The 8,366-nt window shown below is 35.2% G+C and overlaps 1 pseudogene; it reads left to right on the forward strand.

Moving 5' to 3' along the window:
• The first annotated feature begins 6,906 nt into the window (after positions 1-6,906).
• On the forward strand, positions 6,907-7,481 carry LOC114884713 (annotated as a pseudogene).
• Positions 7,482-8,366: the final 885 nt, after the last annotated feature.

The raw sequence follows: 8,366 nt of genomic DNA on the forward strand, positions 1-8,366 counted from the left end.
CACAATAATTTTGTCACCTTTTGTACTTTATACAAATAAAATCATTCATAAAGTACTCTTGAGTCTGTCCTCTTTTGCTTGTATCATATTGAGAGATTTTTCCATGTTGTTGTAGACAGCTATAATTTTTCAAATTTATTGCTGCACAGTATCCTATTCTATGATCATATAACTATATTCACTTCTTCTGGTGATGTACATTTGCATTGTTCTCAGATTTTGACTATTATGAATAATTCTATTTTGAACATTCTTGAATGTGCTCCTTGGTACACATTTGCATCTATTTTTGTTTAGTCTATACATAAGAGAGAAATTGTTGGCACATGGGGTACATGTATTTCCAACTTTAGTAGATAATATCAAATGGTTTTCAAAGTCGTTGTAAAATTTACGTATCCTCCAGCAGTGTGTGAACATGCATGTGACTCCACAGCCTTACTAATCGTTATTGTTTTCCTGCCTTTTTTGTTTTTGTTTCTTTTTTGTTTATTGTTCATTTTGGAAATTTAGTCCTTTCTGTTATTGAGTAATGATACGACATCTCCTTCTGGCTTCATTTGCATTTTCTTGGTGTTTAATGAATTTAAACATTATTTCATGAGTTTAATAACCATTTGAGAGGGAATAGATGTAGGATATGGGTCAGGAAAGGGAGTACATGGAGAGGTCCAGCCTTCCTTGATCCACGTGTTTAGTCTGTTTGCAGCAGTCTTATTAGGAAGGATCTGGGGAAAGAGATCACCCAGCCTTTGCCACCTCCCTCCTATCTTTACCAGTGTTATACCTACTCCTAAAGTCAAAGCATTTTTGATCCACCCAATGAGTCTCAAGGATTTAGTTGTCTGAGATGATCAACAATAACGGTTTTGATATATAAAACAAAAATCTTAGTTATTTATTTATGTGGGGAAACCTGTATTTTATAGAGCAGATCTTGTCAGTTCATTATCAGGAATATCCTTTGTTGTGTTTCCAAGTGAACTACTGGACATGTTTTTAATTAGACAGGTATTTGTTCTGCCAAAGAACAAGTTGAGTCATTTCTGTGGGATGGTTCACAGAGTCATGTTGAAATGTTGTTATGGATAATTCATGACATACATTAGAATACATCTTCTAAAAAAATGCTTTTGCCTCTCTTTTTCTCTCTACCTTCTAAAAAGTCCTGGACAAAAAATGCCAAAGTTTGGTTTTTGAGAATTTTCATCACCCTCCCTCTACTAATAAATGTTTACTTTGAATATATTATAAAATAGTTAATTAGGTTTCAACTTTTTTGTTCAGAAGTTTATTTTTCCAAGATCATCCTTAGTTAAGTTGATTGGATTCAAACCTCGATGTGCATCATCTCAATGGTACATTTAGAGGTCACGAACATGGGGTGCCACTGTCCAGCTGTGTACATCATGCAGGTTTTATGAACTGCTTACATTTTTCAAATTTCTAACTTTAAAAATGGGGATAATAATATTAACCCTTCGAGTTTCTCAAGAGTTTAAATTAACTCACGTGTGACACTTTCTAAGAACACTACCTGGTATATAGCTGACATTCATGAAATGGGAAGTATTATTCTTTAAGCTGCTGCAGCTAACTAACATCATTACTAATCTCACTCTTTCACAGTATACTCTTTTTCTTATCTGGCTGTCTGGGTAACTTGACTTACAATTTCTAGGAGAATTGAACTCACATTGTCCATACGGGATTGTTAGAGAAAGCAGCAAGTAGTATCACTGAAGAAGGATGGAGGTAAGAAAGGAATTGGACCAGCAAAAATGAGGTAGACAACAAGATATATTAAGAGATAGGATTCAGGGGTGGAAGAGAGGAACAGTTGATGAGAACATAGATTCTAAGGAATTGAAGAGGGACAGAGAAAGGCATTTGACAATTACAATTCATTTATTTAGGCAATTTTGGCCTTGAAAAATAGATGTCTAGGACTAACTCTGACTAAAATAAATTCAAAACTTGATGCTAATTGGATCTACTTGCATGGATATTGCCAGAGTTCAATGCTTATACATGTGTAAGAGTTATATCACTCATTACATAATTTATTTAATCTTCACAATAACAGTTAAAGTAGGAATGGAAACTTTCTTTGAAATTAAAAAGACTATGTTATCTCAACTAACATTTTTTTTCCTTTTGGTGCCAGGTACCAGGGTATAATTTTATACACACTCATTTATTCAATCCTCACAACTTTGCCTAGGAAGAAACTGAGGGTCAAGGATAATTATTACTCTGCTCCAACCATGTAGTTATGAGGCCCTGGATCCAGTGCTCACATGCTCCACTGGGAAAGGCCACTGGTATAACTCCTTGAGAGTCAGAGGAACCAAGATCTGAGCACATCTGCATCATGGGTACATCATTCATACTGGGTGGGCTTTCCCTTCTTCATATATGAAATGCGAGATTTAGGTCTAATGGCTTTTCAAGTGCTAAGCTTGCCCAGCTCTGTGAGGATATTAGCATCTGTGTACAATTTTTAGAAATGTGAGTGGTGGGAGAAGAAGAGAGGGAGACATTAGAGAGAGGTTCCGGGGAGACATCTTGAATGTTTAACATCTGTCATGAATTTTAAATGCATTCAGAAAGAAAGAAAGAGACGTGCCCCATCATCATTCCTAGGAATATATGTCAACAAGAATGATATTGTTTATAATTATTTACAAATGTGTGTTGGGGGGCATTTGAAGTTGTCAATAATAAATTCTATTTTTGCTTGTGAAAAAGATGAACAATGATGAAAGAAAAACAGGTAATGGAGGGATGTTTACTTTAGTTGAAACTTGTTCTAATTTTGTTAGAATAAAGAAAACACATAGGGAGTAGATTTTTTATAATAAACAATAATTTATTGTTAATAATAAATTATTAAATGTATTCCATTAATAATAATAAATGAACTTTCCTATTGATTTAGCAGAACTGAGCTTTTCAAGATAGAAAACAACATATCTTTCAAATGACTCTCTTGATTTTAATATCAATTTTCATTACATATACCTAACTGATAGCTTCTAATTTTTATTTTTATTTATTTATTTTTTTGCGGTACACGGGCCTCTCACTGTTGTGGCCTCTCCCATTGTGGAGCACAGGCTCCGGACGCGCAGGCTCAGCTGCTCCGTGGCATGTGGGACTTTCCCGGGCCAGGGCACGAACCCGTGTCCCCTGCATCAGCAGGCAGACTCTCAACCACTGCGCCACCAGGGAAGCCCTTCTAATATTTTAAAATTGCCTATTAAGCATGTTTCAAAGAATCAAATGAACATAAATAACCCGACAATTAAAGTAATTGGTAATTTACAATTTCTGTTTTTATTTCATCTAGGCCTTTGGGTTTGACTGAGAAGATATAAAAAGCAGCATTTCTTTTAGATGTTAATATTATTATTTTAATCTCATAAATTCAAAGCCAATTTATTTTCATGTAAAGCTAATTTAAACGTAATTAAAACCAGACTGTGCTTTATTCTGTAGTTATTACAGATTCCACTCACTGGTACATATCCTTCGACATAGATTTTTTCTATTTTTATGCTTTAAATTTATAATGTGTTCCTAAACTTTACAATTTTTTCCTATTTGCAAATAACTTGAAGAAAACTAAAATAGCAAGAAGTCTTTTGCTTTTTTTTTTTGCACGCCAATTACTTTATTACTACTAAAACAGGAATTCATATTACTTGAGAGTAGCATTAATTTTATGTGTTTCTCTCTCCTTAATGTAAATTTCATGGGCAGAAGAGTTATTTCCAGCACTAAGGAAATATTTGTCAAATGGTGAATTCACAATCATTGATTTAAAATGAGTTGGTCTTTTTTTCTCTTAAAGTCCATAACAACTAAATTTTTTCCCTTCCCCTCTTTTTCCTTTCTCCCTCCTTCCCTCTTTCCTCCTTATATTCATGGAGGAAACTTTTTTCTCCCCCTCTGTCCTGAGTCCTGCTGGGTGGAAGCTATAAAAAGGTCAAGTAAGATATATTCCATTTGATACTGTCAGTGCAGTAGGGAGGCTTGAGGTCATTGCATTTCTAGACTTTATGTAAATGAGGTCTTTTGTCTCACCATCCACCACCCCCAGGGTTTGGAATTGGATTGAGTTTTTATAAAATTATCCCATAATCTGGAGTTTTGCTCCACAGATTTTTTTCTTTAAGTAAAGGACTTTTTCAATAAGGATACTAATTCCCCATTAGCAGAAAAATAATAAATTTGCTCTGTCACATAATTTTGTTAAACCTTTGGCACTTCTTTGTAATACAACACCTGATTTGGCAAAATGTATGACACAATTACATATTCAGTTACTTTTCAGTTTTCTTCTAGAATTTTTATGGTTTCAGACCTTACATTTAAGTCTTTAATCCATTTTGAATTTATTTTTGTGCATAGTGTGAGAAAGTAGTCCAGTTTGATTCTTTTACATGTAGCTGTCCAGTTTTCCCAACACCATTTATTGAAGAGGCTCTCTTTTCCTTATTGTATATTCTGACATCTTTGTCATAGATTAATTGCCCATATAAATGTGGGTTCATTTCTGGACTCTCTATTCTCTTCCACTGATCTATATGTCTGTTTTTGTGCCAGTATCATGATGTTTTGATTACTGTAGCTTTGTAGTATAGTTTGAAATCAGGGAGTGTGTTACCTCCAACTGTGTTCTTCTTTCTCAAGATTGTTTTGGCTATTTGGGGTCTTTTGTGTTTCCATACAAATTTTAGAATTATTTGTTCTAGTTCTGTGAAAAATGCCATTGGTATTTTGATAGGGATTTCATTGAATCTGTAGATTACCTTGGGTAGTGTGGTCATTTTAACAATATTAATTATTCCAATGCATGAGCACAGTATATCTTTCCATCTTTCTGTGTCATCTTCAATTTCTTTCATTGGTGTCTTATAGTTTTCCGAGTAAAGGTCTTTTACCTCCTTAGTTAGATTTACTCCTAGGTAATTTATTCTTTTCAGTATGATGGCAAATGGGATAGTTTTCTTAATTTCTCTTTCTGATAACTTACTATTAGTGTATAGAAACACAACATATCTTTGTGTATTGATTTTGTATCCTGAAAATTTACTGAATTTGTTTAGTAATTCTAATAATTTTTTGCTGGAGCCTTTAGGATTTTCTATATATAATATCATGTCATCTGCAAAAGTGACAGTTTTACTTCTTCCTTTCCAATTTAGATCTTTTATTTATTCTTCTTGCCTAATTGCTCTGGCTAGAACTTCCAATAATATGTTGAATAAAAGTGACAAGAGTGGATATCCCTTATCGGCTCGGTGCTTTGTGACTGCCTGGAGGGGTGGGATAAGGAGGGTGGGAGGGAGGGAGATGCAAGAGGGAAGAGATATGGGAACATATGTATATGTATAACTGATTTACTTTGTTATAAAGCAGAAATTAACACACCATTGTAAAGCAATTTTACCCCAATAAAGATGTTAAATATATATATATATAAAATAAAAAAATAAAAATAAAATAAAATATGAATACAAAAAAAAAAAAGAGTGGATATCCCTGTCTTGCTCCTGATCTTAGAGAAAAAGCTTTCAGCTTTTCACAATTGAGTATGAGGTTAGCTTTGGGGTTGTCATATATGGCCTTTATTATGTTGAGATATATTTATTTTATTTTTTTTGGCTTTGTTGAGAAGTTTTATCATAAATGGATGTCCAATTTTGTCAAATGATTTTTCTACATCTATTGAGATGATTATATACTTTTTATCCTCAATTTTGTTAATATGGTATGTCACATTGACTGATTTGTGGGTGTTGAACCATCCTTGCATCCTTGGAATAAAATTCCACTTGATCACGGTGTAAGATCATCTTAATGTATTGTTGAATTTGGTTTGCTTATATTTTGTTGAGGATTTTTGTATTTATGTTCATCCAGGGTATTGGCCTGTAATTTTCTTCCTTTGTAGTGTCTTTGTCTGGTTTTGGTATTAGGGTAATCTTGGCTTTGTGAAATGAGTTTGGAAGGGTTCCCTCCTCTTCAAATTTTTGTAGGATTTTGAGAAGGATAGGTACTAATTTTTCTTTCAATGTTTGGTAGAATTTACCAATGAAGTCTGGTCCTAGAATTTGCTGTGTTGAGAGGTTTTGATTACTGATTCTAGTAATGTCTATTCAGATTTTCTATTTCATCATGATTCAGTCTTGTAAGGTTGTATGTCTGGGAATTTATCCATTTCTTCTAGATTGTCCAGCTTGTTGGCACATAATTGTTGGCAGTAATATCTTATGATTCTTTGTGTTTCTGTGATATTAGTTTAATATCTCCTCTTTCATTTCTAATTTATTTGATTTTATCTTTTTTTCTTGGTGAGTCTAGCTAAAATTTTCTCAATTTTAAAAATCTTTTCAGAGAATCAGCTCTTAGTTTATTTTTATCTTTTCTATTGTCTTTCTAGTATCTATTTCATTAATTTCTTCTGTAATATTAGTTATTTCCTTCCTTCTACTAATTTTTGGCTTTGCTCTTTTCCTAGTTCCTTAAGGTGTGAAGTTAGGTCATTTATTTGAGACTCTTTTTGTTTCTTGAGGTAGGCATTTATTGCTATGAACTTCATTCTTAGAACTGCTTTTGCTACATCCCATAAATTTTGTGGGCTGGAGGGTAGTGGGGTGTGGGTAGGGGTAGGGTTGGGGAGGGGAGCAGCTGCCTGGCCAGGAGCAGCTGCTCCTGGGGCTGCTGCCCTGAGTATGGCACTGGCCACAGAGCACAGGGTGCAGGAGGGAAAGGGGGCAGCGTGGGTAGGCAGGGCAGGGAGGGGGCTGTGGGGAGGTTGTGGAGGGACTCATCGAATTGTCTGCCTCCTGCCCCACCCACCACCTGACACTAGGAGCAGCCCCTGGTGGCAGTGTGACAGCCATGTCTGCAGCCATGAGGTAGGGGTTCTACCAATTCCTTCATCAGAAGAACGGCAGTGACTGACCTCTTGGCCAAGCTCAAAGCCAACACCAGCGTGAACTGGAGCTACATGGCACTCAGTGTCATTGGGCTGGTGGCTTTGTACCTAATGTTTGGTTATGGAGCCTCTCTCCTCTGCAACCTGATAGGATTTGGTTACCCAACCTATGTCTCAATTAAAGCCATAGAGAGCCCCAACATAGAAGATGATACCCAGTGGCTGGCCTACTGGGCAGTGTTTGGTGTGTTCAGCATTGCCGATTCTTCTCTGACCTCTTCCTGTTATGGTTCCCCTTCTACTACTTGTTGAAGTGCAGCTTCCTCTTGTGGTGCATGGCTCCCAGCCCTGCCAATAGAGTGGACTTGCTCTACAAGTGCATCATCTGTCTTTTCTTCCTGAAGCACAAGTCCCAGGTAGACAAGGCAGTGAACGACTTGAAGGACAAAGCCAAAGAGACGGCAGATGCCATCTCTAAAAAACCAAGAAAGCTGCCGTGAATTTACTGCATGAGAAAAAGAAAAGCACCTAAACCACTGACTGGGTGAAACATTTCTGCCGTCTCTGTACTTTCCTATTAGAGCTTGGTGTTATATTAGGAACTGTGGTATAATCATTTTAATAATGTTGCCTTAGAAACATTTTTGATATATTAAAAAAATGAATGTGTTGTAAGTTTTTTTGCTTACTTTTACTGTCTATATACCTAGGGAGCATTTAAATTTAAATTTAATGCAACGGGCAGTGACCAAGTTTTTAGAAAACATATTTTGCCTCTGGGTAGGAAAAGACCTATCATACCATCCTGTAGGAAATATAAACTTAAAATAAAATTATATATCTCCCCCCAAAAAAATTTTGTGGGCAGTTCTAAGGTAAGATGGTAGAGTGAATGTCTTTTATGTATCCTGTGGATGGATAAGCAGGGTAAGGACCAAGAACAGATCTACATGTATGTGTAAATTCTAACTGCCTTTCAAGACCTGAGAAGCACTTCATTTGCTGTATTAAGTAGCTTTATCTCATTTAATATATGTGTTATTCAGCTCAGATTAAGAATCAGAGTATGCTTCAAGCCTTTGCAATATTTTTAGAGATTAAAACTCCAAGGGAAAAAATATTTTTAAGTGCCAACCATATACTACTTCAATCACATTGTTCTGGGCTCTTAACCTATCCACAAGGCAAGAAAATAAAAATTTCAGAAACAATAAAGAATAAAAAATTAGTAAAATTGTCATTACTCACAGGTGATATGATAGATTCCATAGAAAAAGCCTAAGAAATTTACAAAATTTTAAAGCCAAGATATTCATTTAACAAAATTTCAGATTACAGTGTCAATGTACAAAGTCCATTTGTATTTCCGAATACTAAGAATAAATAACTGAAGTAGGAAAATGAAAAAATAGTCCAA

This window comes from Monodon monoceros, unplaced genomic scaffold, assembly GCF_005190385.1.
Source record: "Monodon monoceros isolate NGI ecotype Baffin Bay Population unplaced genomic scaffold, NGI_Narwhal_1 Super_Scaffold_5, whole genome shotgun sequence".
Lineage (NCBI taxonomy): Eukaryota > Metazoa > Chordata > Mammalia > Artiodactyla > Monodontidae > Monodon > Monodon monoceros.